Source organism: Eretmochelys imbricata, chromosome 11, assembly GCF_965152235.1.
Source record: "Eretmochelys imbricata isolate rEreImb1 chromosome 11, rEreImb1.hap1, whole genome shotgun sequence".
NCBI lineage: Eukaryota > Metazoa > Chordata > Testudines > Cheloniidae > Eretmochelys > Eretmochelys imbricata.
In genome coordinates, this window is record NC_135582.1 from 36,415,414 (window position 1) to 36,430,572 (window position 15,159).

General features: G+C 37.1%; 1 protein-coding gene across 5 annotated transcripts in view; it reads left to right on the forward strand.

Moving 5' to 3' along the window:
- LOC144272510 (sodium channel protein type 2 subunit alpha) overlaps window positions 1-15,159 on the forward strand; it is a 95,834-nt gene that overhangs the window by 50,798 nt on the left and 29,877 nt on the right. The window lies entirely within an intron of this gene.

The following is a 15,159-nucleotide window of genomic DNA, read 5'->3' on the forward strand; positions in this document are numbered from 1 at the left end:
TAGCAGTGACACAGGTTCTTTCTCCTCCTCTACCTAAATCATGCAGTTTCTTGGTATAATCCTGCTCCTTGAGCCATCTGTTTTTCCATGTTTCCAGACATTTTCCCTGAAATAAGATTATCAAAATCCTCTTCAGCTTACACCTAACAAACTATAGATGCGATCCATATGCTCTATTAGAATTTTAGGGAGAAAGGATCATTGTATGGTTCAAACTCATGACTGAGTCAGAAGACATGGGTTTTGTTCTTTGCAAACTTTCTGTGTTATCCTGAAGAAGTCACTTAATCTGTCTGTCTCTGTTTCTTCATCTGTAAAATAGGAGTAATAATTATATAAATTACAGTGGTGTTGTCAAGCTAAATTTATTAATTTGTGTAAAACACATAGAACTTTCCATATGAGGAATTAAATTGGACATCAAAATACTACCATTGTATTATAACATATTTGTGTGTTGACTATAATTGTCTTTGATGCATTAGGTGTTAGATACTATTGTATGAATGATGATAAAGAAAATTCTGTGAACATCAATACTCTGAGATGGTGACTTGTCCTACTAAGACCAGGACCATGTACTTAATAGTACATTTATAAACCCCCATCTCTCTCTCTCCATTTCTTATTCTGAGCTCCCACCCAAATCCAAATAATTTTGTATAAATACCAGATTGGGGTCCACATATTAATGGAGGGGCTTTCCTTTTGCCTTGCACTGTTTATGCTTCTTGCTGAAAGCACTTGTTTAGACGTATCTCAGGCATCCACTTTTGCTTTCCTAGTCTGTCCTTTGTCCTCAGGATGGATTCCCAAGTACTGGACTCTGAAGATCCCTCATGCTCCCACCAGATTCTCTTTTTTTAATCTTCCTTTCTGGATCTTTTCCTACAATATGAATTAAACTTAAATAAACAAGCATTAACATCTATCTTCCCTTGGGAAATCCTGTCTGGGATTAGATCGATATATGCTTTTCCTTTATTCCTCTAGGGCTTGAGGCTGCCAGGCACTGAGCACCTCCAACTCATCTTTAAGCACAAAGTTAAAGCACTTGTTTAAGTGATTTGCTGGATTGGGAACAGAGTGCTCAGCACCTTGCAGGATCAAGCCCTTAATAACAAGGGCTGTACACAAGATAAGACAGGGCAAAGCATCCTAACATCCTTTTCATGGGCTTGTCTCCATTGACAGCTCCTATAGACAGCTTCATCTAAGCCCATTAATAACCTTCAAATACATCCACAAGTATTACATTAACATCAGCACAACGTCTTTTTGTCTTTTCATCTAGACCATTTGTTGATCCTTTGGAAGTCATGTGTTCCCTTTAATCACGTCTAATGAGTTTTGGTTAAACTAAGAAAGGCATCCACTCATAAGGTTTTCTTCTACATTGTAAAGTAATAGAGGTTCTTGGCAAGATGCAGTAGTAAAAAGTTTCCCTGGTGGATTCATTAATCACTTAAATTGTACACGGTCTCCTCTCTTTATTCTTCTCAGGTTTATAAGTCTTATTAAACTGTATTTCTCCTCTCAGACTAAAAGTGTTAGGCATTTCAGCTTCATCCTGTAAGGCAGAAGATTGCTCTGTGTTCATGAATTATTTAGTAGGTAATTTTCCTCATTTAAAATCTCCAGCATCTAGGTGTTTCCTTAACCTGGTCTTTAGCAAACTGTAAGCCTCTGCAGAAATGTCCTTTGTATTAGCTCTCCTTCAAGATAGTTGTTCTCAGTCATTGATATTACTACTTCTGGAAGGTTAGTGAACTACAGGTTCTGATGGTTAACTCCATTTCCTAGGGATAATGAAGTTCTCTGTCCTTATCTTAAAGTGGTGTTAAACTTTTGTGAGACAAGGTGAATGAGGTAATATCTTTTATTGGACCAACTTCTTCAGAAGAGCTCTGGGTAGCTTGAAAGCTTGTCTCTTTCACCAGCAGAAGTTGAACCAATAAGAGATATTACCTCACTCACCTTGTCTTTCTATCCTGGGTACAGAGTAGCAGAATGCATCCGATGAAGTGAGCTGTAGCTCACGAAAGCTTGTGCTCAAATAAATTTGTTAGTCTCTAAGATGCCACAAGTATTCCTTTTCTTTTTATCCTGGGTACAGTAACACTTAATTTTGATATAATTGCTGGAGGGATCATTCTCTAGGGATCAAATCATGGAACAGTTGGTAAGCATGGGTTCTAGGTTCTATTCCCAGCTCTTTCATTGAGTCACTCTATATCCCTGGGCAGGTCATTCAGACTCTCTCCAGTTTTTCCATCTGTAGGATGGGTATAATGCTTCCTATTTCACAGGAGTATTGTAAGGTATTATTTACTAATGATTGCCAAGCACCTTCAGATCCTCAGATGAAAGGCATTATAGATGTGTAAATTATTCTTAATAATTATGTTTTGCCAGTATTTTCCTTTCGTCCTCATTCTTCAGGGTTTGTGTTGTTTTCTATGGCGTTATATTTAGAGGGCAGTAAGTATCCATTTGGATATAACTAGGATGTTTCATAAACCTCTTCTCTTACATTTCTGGGGGAACAACACTAATCTTTGAAAACAATTAACAGAATTCTTACCCGTGTAAATGGGTACAACTCTGTTACAATCAATAGAGTTGGGCCCACTGACATTAGATATGAATTTCTCTCAGTAACTCAGGTACTAAAATCTGCTACATGCTTGAGATTTTAATAGAAAGGATTAATGCTCTTACACTCTGCAGACACGTTGCTGAAAGTAATTTGGAACTTGTAATTAGAATAGACTGCAATTTTAAGGTTATAGGTTATAAAAAATTAATCTAGGGAATAGTTCTGTAAATATTTTTATTACTCTGATGTGGTTCAACTTGATATGCTGAAATATTGTTAAATGTTTCTATTTTGTTTACAATGGGACACAAGTTTCCCACTAGCATTTTCCTACTTAGTAGTAAGCTTCAGTTTCCTGTCAGATAAAGTCAGTTTCCAGGTGTCAAACTGCTAGCCTAGAAATCAACCCTGATTGTAAATTTCAAAACTGTTAATGGTTCTGAGGTATATATCAGACCTTTTTATGATATTTTGCAAAGGACATAGTGTTGCAAATATAATTGTTCAGAGACTTTCTCAGTGGCACATATCATGCTGCCATGCAGGTAGGAATGGTAACGTCAGAGAAACGATGCTTTCAGTTCTCATCAGAGGGAGGACTGTTGTTAATACTGTGGCAGTCCCTGCCAGTCAATTTGGAAAGAAAAGAATTATCCAATTAAATCTAGTTCGTGCTCCTCTCTGGATGATTCTGCTCTACTGTGAGCTCTATTATAGGAAGAATGAGGACATTTCTGCTAAGATGAATTTGTGGTCAGAAAAGTGACTAAAAATGGCATCTTTGTTCAATACATTCCCTCTATTTTCATGTCAAGCTCGCCCCACCCTTTTTTTGTATTTTCCCGTAAATGACTCTGCAAAACAAAATATCCTGCTGCATTGAAGTTGATCGGAAAACTCCGCATTGATTTCAGTGGGGCCAAGATTTCACTCCTGCTGTTTTACAGTTAAGTTACTGGTCATAGCCACACTATATGTAGAAATTGTAATGCATCATGAAGCCAAGAATGTAGAGCCCTTAGAACTCCCTGTTTTGGGCCAACTGCCTGTTATTTTCCCCAAAGGCCTTACTGTGTGTTTAATGTACCACAAGATAGCCAGCCAATGTGTATGTGCGCCTGTGTGTAGGGCCGAGAGCTGATATGCCATTTTTTAGATGGGGCAACCAGAATTGCATGCAGTGGCATTATATTTTCTGTTTTATTATCTATCCCTTTCCTAATGGTTCCTAAAATTCTGTTAGCTTTTTTGGCTGCTGGTGCACATTAAGTAGATGTTTTCAGAGAACTGTTTACAATGACTCCAAGAACTCTTTCTTGCATGGGAACAGCTAAATTAGACCCCATCGTCTTATATCTATAGTTGGGATTATGTTTTCCAACATGTATTACTTTCCATTTATCAACATTGAATTTCATCTGCCATTTTGTTGCCCAGGCAGACACCCAGTGTTGTCAGATTCCTTTGTAACTCTTTGCAGCTGCTTTGGACATAACTATCTTGAGTAATTTGTTATCGTCTGCAAACTTTGCCACTTCACTGTTTACCAATTTCAGATAATTTATAAATATGTTAATAAGCATTGCTCCTAGTATAGATCTGTGGGTGATCCCGCTATTTACATTTCTCCACTGTGAAAACTGTCCATCTATTCCTATCCTGTGTTTGCCATCTTTTCAAGACCTTCCCTCTTATCCAATGACTGCTTACTTTGTTTAAGAGCTTTTGGTGAGGGACCTTGTCAAAGGGTTTCTGAAAGTCCAAATATACTATATCCACTGGATCACCCTTGTCCACGTGTTTGTTGACCTCCTCAGAAAATTTCAGTAGATTAGTAGAGAGGCATGATTTCTCTTTGCAAAAGCTGTGTTGACTCTTCCCCAGCATATCATGTTCATCTATGTGTCTGATAATCCTGTTCTTTACTGTGGTTTCAACCAATTTCCCTGGTATTCAAGTTAGGCTTACTGGCCTGTAGTTGCCAGGATCACCTCTGGAACCTTTTTTAAAAATTGGCATCACATTAGTTATCTGGTGTAGAAGCTGATTTAAGCAACAGGTTACATACCACAGTTAGTAGTTCTGCAATTTCACATTTGAATTCCTTCGGAACTCTTGGGTGAATATCATCTGGTCCTGGTTACTTATTATTGTTTAATTTATTAATTTGTTCCAACACCTCCTCTATTGACACCTCAATCTAGGACAGTTTCCCAGATTTGTCACCTAAAAAGAATGGCTCAGACTTAGGAATCTCCCTTACATCCATCCTCTGCAGTGAAGACTGATGCAAAGAATTCATTTAGATTCTTTGAGTACTCCTTTAGCACCTTGATCGTCCAATGGCCCCACTGACTGTTTGGTAGTCTTCCTGCTTCTGATGTACTTAAAAAGTTTTTGCTGTTAGTTTTTATGTCTGTTACTAGTTTCGCTTCTAATTTGTTGTTGGCCTGCCAAATTATACTTTTACACTTGACTTGCCAGAGTTTACTCTACTTTTTATTTTCCTCAGTAGGATTTGCCCTCCAATTTTTAAAAGATGTCTTTTTGTCTCTAATTTCCTCTTTTACTCTGTTATTTAGCCACAGATTGCACGGCTTTCCCTGCAAATATGGCAATTAACATATATGGGCCTACTAGTATGAGTAAGAAGTACTCACATCAATGATGGTTTCCAGAATTGGACCCCAATTTACTATCACATAACATATTGGTGCTCTGGCTCAATCCAGCAGCCAATGAATACAAAAGGAATTTTTTCATTCCTTTGTTGAACATTGGCTCAGATTGTAGACAATCTGGCAATGGGTGCCATAGAAATAGTGATCCATTAGATTTCCCTCCAAAGTGTAGGTTTCAGGATAATAATTTTATCAAAAATATTCATCTGATATTTTAAAAATTCTTAATACAGATGGAGGCATCTTCTAGAGCTATTGTAATCATGTTATAATGTATTTTTTATTTTAATCAGGATTCAGAGGTCTAAAGCATTTATTATTTTACACTCTTACATTTCATTATATGTCTCTGAATGTACTTAAAATAAATGTTTGAAGTCTTTAATCAGTCAAATGTATAAGAGTTTCCAGAGCAGAAAAGCAGAGATACTTGGTATCTTGAACTTCATTTCCTACAATTCTTACTTCTCACAGGCGTAAAATCAAGCTGGATCAATCAAGAATGCAGCTCTGGTGCTTTTTTAACCAGGCAGAGCAACGTATCACCACTTTTACACAGGTTACCTCAACAAGTTATAAATATATATAATTATATAAATATATTTTCTAATGGATATTGACTGGCCTGCATGCTACTCAGCTATGTTTCTTGCCCATCCATTGCAATATAGTAGAAACATTCAAACTGCTCTTTGCTGAGTCATGTGACTCACATCAACGCATGTCAGGCAAGATTGGCACCCCCCAGTATCTTTATGAATCAGATCCTGACTTATCTATGAACTTTTTAATGATATTCTAACACATGTTTGAAGTGCATGCTATGTAAGTTTTCCAGCTTTGATGATAAAGTTTTGGGATTTAGTTTAACTAAGGTATAAGAGGGACCAAGTAGAATATTGTTTCTCATAAACATAAAAAGGAACCTTTTTAATAAGCCCAGGAGTATGTTATATTGATAATAGAAAGCTGCTTGATGTTTTGGAATTTTCTTATGCTATTATATTTTAGTTTTTAATTAAGGTAATTTGCAAATTCAAATAACCATCCACTTGTGTGTAATTGTTTGTTTATATTTTTTATCTTCAGAAATATTTGTTGTTTTCTAAATCTTGTATAGGCAATTTAATTATTATGGACTATATCATGCAGTAACAGAAGCACCATATAGCATAACATTTAAATTTAATTTACCCAATCAAAGTATGTTACCATCATCTGGGAAAACAGCTTACACAAAACTGATATTCTGCCAATCAAACATTTGGAAACCAGTTCTATACTCAATTACGCACATACCCTTATCAAAGTCTGGGATTGCAGAGAGGGAACTGAGAGCAAAATCTAACCCATTTTGATCATCGTGGAGCTTTTTAATTTATACAATGAAGACACCCATCCTAAAAATTGGCAAAAAAAAAAATCTGAAAGTGATAAAACTGTCTGTTGTGAGGAAGCTGAACATATTTTCATCTTTGAATCACAAGTAAAATGAAAATTCTAATCAGCAAGGTATTATTGACTTTGAATCAAGGGATGTCCTCTTTTGTTCTGTCCTCCATCTCACCCACTCAACATTACCATGCTATTTATTATGTCACGAAGCAATATGATGCTGTAGTCAATCTGGAACAGCACAAAATGCACTGTAAATGTGGACATTGACTGAATTTAGGGGTGGTGAAATTTGTGTGGTGAATACCTTATCTTACAACAGTCTGTGATTTTATAATGATTCATTACAATTGTTTAATAAATATTTTGTGTAAAATAATTCAACCCTATGGATTGTTCACAGATTGGTCACAGAATATTGGTATTTTGTAATTCCACACTATGTGATCAGTCAATTAATCACAAGATATTGTTTCTGCTCCCAATTAGATTATCTAAACTTGATAAACAGGAGCTCCTTTCTCTGTTAGAGAATTAGCCATGAACATTCATGTTGGATTTTGCGAATTAAACAGTTTTTTAAAGAAGCCTTTAGAGTATTTCCAGTGTGAATGCTTTTGTATGTATTTGAACTGCTATTCGTGCCTGGTGGTTACCCAAATGTTCACAAATAGGCAGATCAAATGGGTTATGAATAGCAGCAAAGCATAGCAGTGGTTTTATCACAAGAATTCTCATTTATTGTTTTTATGGTATTTGCCCAGCCATAGTCAATATCTACTAATTTGCTTTTAGTTGTGATCTCCCATTTCTTTGAACTGACAGAATTGTTATGCCATGGTATATTGGGGCTATAAAGAATGACATAAAAATTCTGCTTTTCGTTATAGTGGCAGAGTTGCAATGGTGCACACTGAAACTAGAAACTGGACCTCAGGGTCTAAAGTTAAATTCTTTTTAGCCATTTGGCCTTTTTAGTTTGTGATATAGCTGTATTGAAATTGATTGTATCAATTTGGATATAACATCACCATTTTCATCACAGATCATCTCATTTACCTATTGGTATCCATGCAACTCTTACATAAGTAAGTTGGGTTAAAAATGAGAAATGAGGAAACTATTGTTTCAGTTATTTTAAATATTTTTTCTGCAGGTATTTGGAAAAAGCTGTTTATTTTAAAAAAACAGGGTCTCTGTCTGCACCATCTTTCTACTCCCTCTTGTTCTACTCTTTGGTTCCTCAGTCCCTTTCAACCTGATTTCAGCAGCTGTTCAACAGCATCCTGGCCAATTGTGAAATTTCAGATGTTTATTTTAAAAAGTTAAACTCAGAGCTGTTTATCACTCCCAGTTTAGCATTTTAAAAATAAATAAATAAATAATAAAAGCTAAAAGTTCAAAGGGGCCTGGATGTAAGTGAAGCAAAATTATATAAATCTGTGAGGTGTGTGTGAGGTTCAAAAAATAAATCATATCTAAAAGCTCTTGATAGACTCTGTTGCTACGTTTTGTAATCCTTCCCCCGTGGCCAGACTGCTTTCAACTTTTCATTTCTATTTAAAAACCTAAACTAAGAGCTGTTCCTCTTGTATCATATTGCTAATTGAAGCATGACTTAAGGTGTTACTGGTAAATGTGAAATTTTAAAGATACCTATGTGTGCTGACCAGGATAATGATGCTTTAAACATTATGTAAGTATTTTTGTATCTTTCATATATTATATGAAAAGTAGGAGGGAAGGTGTCTGTATATCAAAAGTCAAAGTAGACACCACTGAATCACGATAATTTTCTTAGTTTGCTATTCAGGAAAAAAACATTCTCTCTTTGTAACTTCCAGTCGAGCAGCCTGACTTTTGAACATAGTGTTACAGGGCACGTCTCCACTGCAGCAGGATACACTTCTCTCCTTTCAGCTGCACAGACTCAATCTCGCACCGCTCAAACCTGCAGGCTAAAAATAGCATTATGATAGTTGTGGCACTGGTGGTGGCTCAGACTAGCTGCTCAGGTCCAAGCCCACCTGACCTCTGGGTCTCAGCTCAGATGCTGATGCTGCAGTGTCCATACTGCCATTTTTCAGTGTGCTAGCTCAAGCAGAGCTAATACAAATCTGTTTACCTGGGCTGGGAAGCATGCTTCCAGCTACAGTGTAGATATACCCTAACAGTTAACTCTGATATGTTTATTATAATCTGAGTGATTACATACTTTCTCAAACATAGAAATTCAGTATTTGATAAGGATCAAAATGGGCTTGTTAACATATCCAAAGGTATGTTAACAAAGGTAAAATTTGTCTTTGATAATTAATTTGTTTGTATCTAGGGATGCATTGCATCACAAAGGGCAGCATATATGCTGTCCAGTATAAAATGTGGACTAAATGTAGTTCTTCGGAATACTGGTGTGCAGAGAAAGAAGTTATTGGATGCCTTGGAGGTATGCCTAGATTATAAATTGGCAGGCACAGTCTACAAGTTAGGGGACAGATGTCTTGCTCCCAACCTGACTTGCAGTATGCTGTTATCTGCAGTAACCAGGCTAATACCAAAATGTGCCCCACATATTAAAGCACAAGTTAGTGTGTGGTAGTGGCCTGACTTGTGCCAGGGTGTTGTGCTGGATGCAGATAGACTGCAGTGGTTCCCAAACTTGTTGCGCCGCTTGTGCAGGGAAAGCCCCTGGCAGGTTGGGCCAGTATCTTTACCTACCGCGTCTGCAGGTTTGGCTGATCGCGGCTCCCAGTGGCCGCGGTTCGCTGCTCCAGGCCAATGGGAGCTGCTGGAAGCAGCACGGGCCGAGGGACGTACTGGCCACCGCTTCCAGCAGCTCCCTTTGGTCTGGAGCAGCGAACCGCAGCCACTGGGAGCTGCGATCGGCCTAACCGGTGGACGCGGCAGATAAACAAACCGTCCCGGCTCACCAGGGGCTTTCCCTGCACAAGCGGTGGAACAAGTTTGGGAACCACTGAGATAGAGTAATGCAACATTCTTTCGCAACCCTGTGTCATCTGCCTCATGCAAGAACAGGATTTAGCTGTTTACCTGCAAAATGGCTGTTACTGAAAGCTGCTATTTGTGTTATGGAATTTTAAACCGTCCCATTTTTAGAGAGCCATTTCAGTGACTGCTTTTTTTAAGAATGTTGAACTTTTCTTGACCTGTTGAATTTAGTTGTATGGTTTGACATCTTAATTACTGCAGATGTTGCCTCATAAACAACCTTCTAATGTGTACTTAGTTTTATTAACATCCATATAGAATGCCACAATTAAAACGCAACATGAAAAAAACACAGACACACAGAGGGGTTGAGTAATCTTTACAATATTTAGAACTTTTCTCACACATAATTTTAACATATCAGTGTTAAAATTTCCCTTCTGCAGATAATACTGACTCATTGTAAGTTTCAGTTGGGTAATTGTTTTTATATAGTTGTTGATAGAGTAACCTTGTCTGAGACATACAGGAACAGCATATTATGGAAATATATCTTCTATGACATCAAGAGTGGAAGAGTAACAGAACTCTCAGTAGGACAAGACAACTTAAAATATGTTTGTTTTGTTTCAAATACCAACTGCTATTGGTGCTGTTCATTATTTTGGTAAGCAGACTGTAAATCTGCCTACCTTAACTCATGTGATTATAATTACAGCTCTTTACAAGAAGCATACCAGATTTTCGGTGAGAAGAGACTAGTAAGACCCAATTTACCATCCATAAAATTCAAATACTTACCCTACATCAATAAAGACGTATAGCTAATATTCCTGGTAATTAATTGTCATACTATATTGTGTTTCTGCTTGATCATTTTGTTCTCTTCTCATCCTGGTTATCCCTAATCTTCCATTTTGAGTTATCTAACAGTCTTTAAAAATTTACAGAATAAAACTCATGTAACTTCAGTGATAAGAATGTATTCATTCTTGCAATGACCTCCTTCTGGATTAACACATTTCACAATGAATGAGTTTCTAAGCTCTTTACTTTCCTTTTACAAAAATGAACAATAGATTTTTCAAACTTCAATTTATCTTTTTAACCAATTCATAATTTTTGTTTGCTCTGCTATTGCTGCAGCATTTTTGCTATAAATGCTGCCCAGGTTGGAATGATGCAAGTAAAATCTTAATGTAATTCCACAGTGTACAAAGAGAGCATTTTCCTTGATTTTAAAGTTATTTATTTATTGTATTATTAAGAGGTAATTTTTATGCTATGGTGTAAATTTATGTACTTGGAATATACTTTGACGTTTATCTTATTTATGGCTTTTCCTGACATTGATAATTGGTATTCACAGTAAGCCAAACTCTGTGGCCCTTACTTGAGAACTATAGAATCTGGCCCTTTACTCGTCAGTTTACCATTATAGAGGCAGTATTTCACAATAGCTAAACTGCTGTGTCAAAAATGCATTTTCTGTAATTTTGCATATATTACACTAGAATACTAATTGAATTCATGTAATTATTAAATTCTGTTACTTTGATGATTTGTGTTGCACAATATCTATTTCCAGCAAATTTGATATATGTATCTTCATAAAGAATACACTGGGTGATTTCTGACCACATATCTGGGGATAGGACTCCCACTGACTCCCCTGTGAAGGTCATGGATGGACAGGAGGCCAGAATTTAGTCTTATATGCATAGGCTTGGATTTTCAAAGAAGCCTAAAGGAGTTAGGCACCCATATTCCATTGAAATAACATGCACAATACACTCTGAAATAATTTTTCACACCTGTAGGACTTCCTCTAAGCCTTGTCCATAAGGTATAGGTCATGGAAATCAAAGAAGTTAAGTTCATGTCAAGTCCTCATCACTGTAAGCCTTTCCATATGTTGTTTGCTAAGCATTAAGGCCAGTGGACAGAGAACTCCTGAAAAAGTCAGCACTGCTAGAGGTGACAGGGAGAGGAGTTCAGAGATTATCCTGATTCAGCTATTTCTGTACCACTCAAGTGAGCCTGAGCTGCAGTTAACATTGTGTATTTTTGATATTGAGAAGAAAATTGTGTCTTCCATTATGACTGGGCAAGTTTAGATGACTGAAAATCAGCTAAGTAATTTTTTTATGTCCCATAGGGTACATTCATATTGTGCATGTGAAAAGATTCTGTCCACTTCTTTGAGATACTAAGCTATCTGTAGGGTTTGGAAATGGAAGAAAGACTTGTAGAAAGAGAAAAGATCCTGAATTTATAGGAGAACATTTATCCATATATCCCTAAGAATACAGTAAGTCTTCCTTTGGGAACACACAAGAGAACAGGTTTAGGTAAAAATAAGACAAACTGACCATTACACCTCTTTGTATAATTTGAAAATTGTAAGAAAAAAGTGATATATTTTTAGTGTTGCAGATTTCAATATCCTTGTCCAGTTTAGTACCAGACATTTCAGATACCACTAATTTATTTTAAATTAGTAGAACTAGTCACTCTGGGTTCCATCCTGACCCTAAACTGCTCACAGAATTTCCATTAGCTTCCCAGATTCTACAGACCTGTTCCAAATGGTCACTTCCCCCCACAGTTAGTGCAAAGCACCTACTTGGAAGGCTCTAGGACCATCCACTGTATCATATATACTGGGCCATTTCTGATTGATATATCTGCCCAGGATGGGTTACAGCACTTACACATTTACCTTTAAAGTTTTCTGAGTGAAGAGTTGTCTGCATCCCCCTTTCCTACAACAATACTTGAAAATGCTACTGCACCACCGAACTTAAAATTCCTGAATATTTGAATCTGTAATCATTATTACAATTTCCACAGAGAGCACAGTACAAAACAGTCCCCACAATACAGTGTCCTATGAGATTTTGAAATATTTTATTTTGTAGCATTTAATCATTGACACTAGTCTCTCTGCTATGTAATTTGGAGGTTCCTGCATTTTTTTTTTTTTAAGTTTGCAGCTCATCAACTAACAGTCCTGCATATAGGCTGTACACTCAAAATTTGCACTGGTTAGACTGCTGTCTATCCTCTGGGCAGTAGCAAACTCCGGCATGTTAGATGCTAACTTGCTTAGCACTTTCAGACACCATTCAAATAAGGGATATCCTTATTTGAATGTAAATCATGCATATTATGTATATGTAAATCATGCATATTGCAGAAAGATAAGGTAATCTTGATTTAAGGAAACCAAGATTTCCTGAAAGCAAAAATTCTAATACATTTATGTTTTCCTAGTGTATTTTCTTTATGCAGCATTATTAAATATTTTGCTAGAAATAGTTTTGCTAGAAATGGAGGATTTATTTGTAAACAAGACAATATAAAATTAAATCAAAAGTAATACATCTGCTAATATGATCAAAGCGTCAAATATTATTCACCTCATACTAGTCACGCATTTGACTTCAACTGGATTACTTAAATAAAGTGATCAAATTTTGGCCCAAAGTCTGGGCATCCTAGATGGGTCAATTGTAACAGTTTTAATTGTGGGAATCAATCAATTTCATATAATTACAGTAAACAATTTGATTTCACCAATATAACAGCTACGCTCAAAGGATTATAAATCTGACATGCCTCTTAAACTACACTGGTATAAATCTATTGAAATCAGTGGAATTACAACATCGTAAAACTAGAATACGTGAGAAGCAAATCAGTTCTCTTTAAGCCTGAAGAATGTACTGTATTTTGTGTTCAGCATTAAAATATTTTATAAGCTTATGTCTGCTTTCTGTATTCACAAATTAAGATGAACAGGAGATAAAATGGTTTTCTTTTCACTAACTTTCTTTCCAAGCACTAAAAAAAGGTGAAGCTCCATAATAATAGAACGTTCTTCCTTGGAATAATGCCTCTAACCTAAGCTTCAAAAGTGTCAGCGAAGTAGAGAAGGTGTCTTTAATGCTGCAATGCAGCAACCATCTGTCTAACATTAACACCACATGAGTATGTACTCTCAATCTGCTTACATCATTCCTTTTATAAAATTAGCTATTTATCAATGCAGCCATTTTACTGATGTTATACACTACATGGTAATAACATTGTAAGAAGTCATAGAACGCTGTGATAAAAACTACTTTTATTTAGTATGGTACTCACATTTGTCCGTTGATAACCATATGATATCCTAGCCTAAAAGAACAAAGTTGAAGATTTGGATTACATCACTGACTTTGGTTCATTGACACAATATTCTTATATTACAATTTTCTCTGAAAAGTGTTTGATTTCATTTCAGCTATCCTAAAAGTATGAATATCTCTGCTTACTTATGTATTAACTGGACATATATGTGTACTGTACCAGAGTAACAAGTAGTTTCAAAATGCACAATAGACTATATAAGTGCATTGGCAAAAGAGAATGCAAAATAATGGCTATTGCTCTAAAATTAATGTGCTGTTCTTTTGAAAATCTAGAAACTTTAAAAGTACATATAAACAACTGGTAATATGTGTTTTCATGTCAATGAGATGAAAAAGTTTAAATATCAACTTTTAGATTTGACAGATTTGATAGAATGCCATCTACATTAGACATGAAAATACTGCTACGCATCTTTCTATTGGTTTGGTCATAATGTTGGGAAAATGATATGCTATCCACAGTATAATCCAGTGATACTCAGACCTCAGTGGTTCCAGAGCCAAATTAGCGATCAATTTATTAAAAAGAGCCACAGTAATGTGAATTCATTGTCTCATTTACTATAGTGCTATATACCATATATACTTGATCATAAGTATGGTTCGTTTATAAGACGACCCCGCCCCCAAGATGGATAAGTCAAAATGGAAAATTTTTATGACTCATTGATAAGCTGACGCTATAATTCAGGGATCAGCAAACTTTGGCTCCCAGGCCATCAGGATAAGCTGCTGGCAGGCTGAGATAGTTTGTTTACCTCGAGCGTCCGCAGGCACGGAGGTAAATCTAAGTAAACAAAGTGTCCCGACGTGCCAGCTGCTTACCCTGACGGGCCAGGACAGCAACTGTTGGGGAAATTTTTTGCGGGGGAGAAGCTGGGGGTCAGGGGAGTAACCCCTGTGACCACCCCCCACATGACTACACCCCTAGCCTGGGACCCCCACACTCTCCGCATCCCTTCCCACTTTAGCTGGGGAGGGCCAGGGGAAGATGTCTCTGGCCTGGGCGGAGCTGCTGCAGTGGGCCTGATGGTGCGGCTGCAGCATGCTCCGGCAGGCCAGACCGGGTGGCAGCTCCGCAGCCTGCCAGCCCCAGAGCTGCAGTTGCTTTGGAAGCTGGGGGGAGAGCAGCGTGGCCAGAAGCAGAGAGACTCTGGCCCCGCCTCTTCCCTTCTGGCTCTGCTGGCTGTGCTGCCTCTCCTTGCCCCCTTTGTTTGGGGGAGGGGCTGTGTCTGACCTCTCTCCCTCTCTATACCCGTTCATAAGCCAACCCCCTTCTCTGATGCTTCCCTTTTTTACTAAAAAAATTTGGCTTATGAATGAGTATATACGATATTCA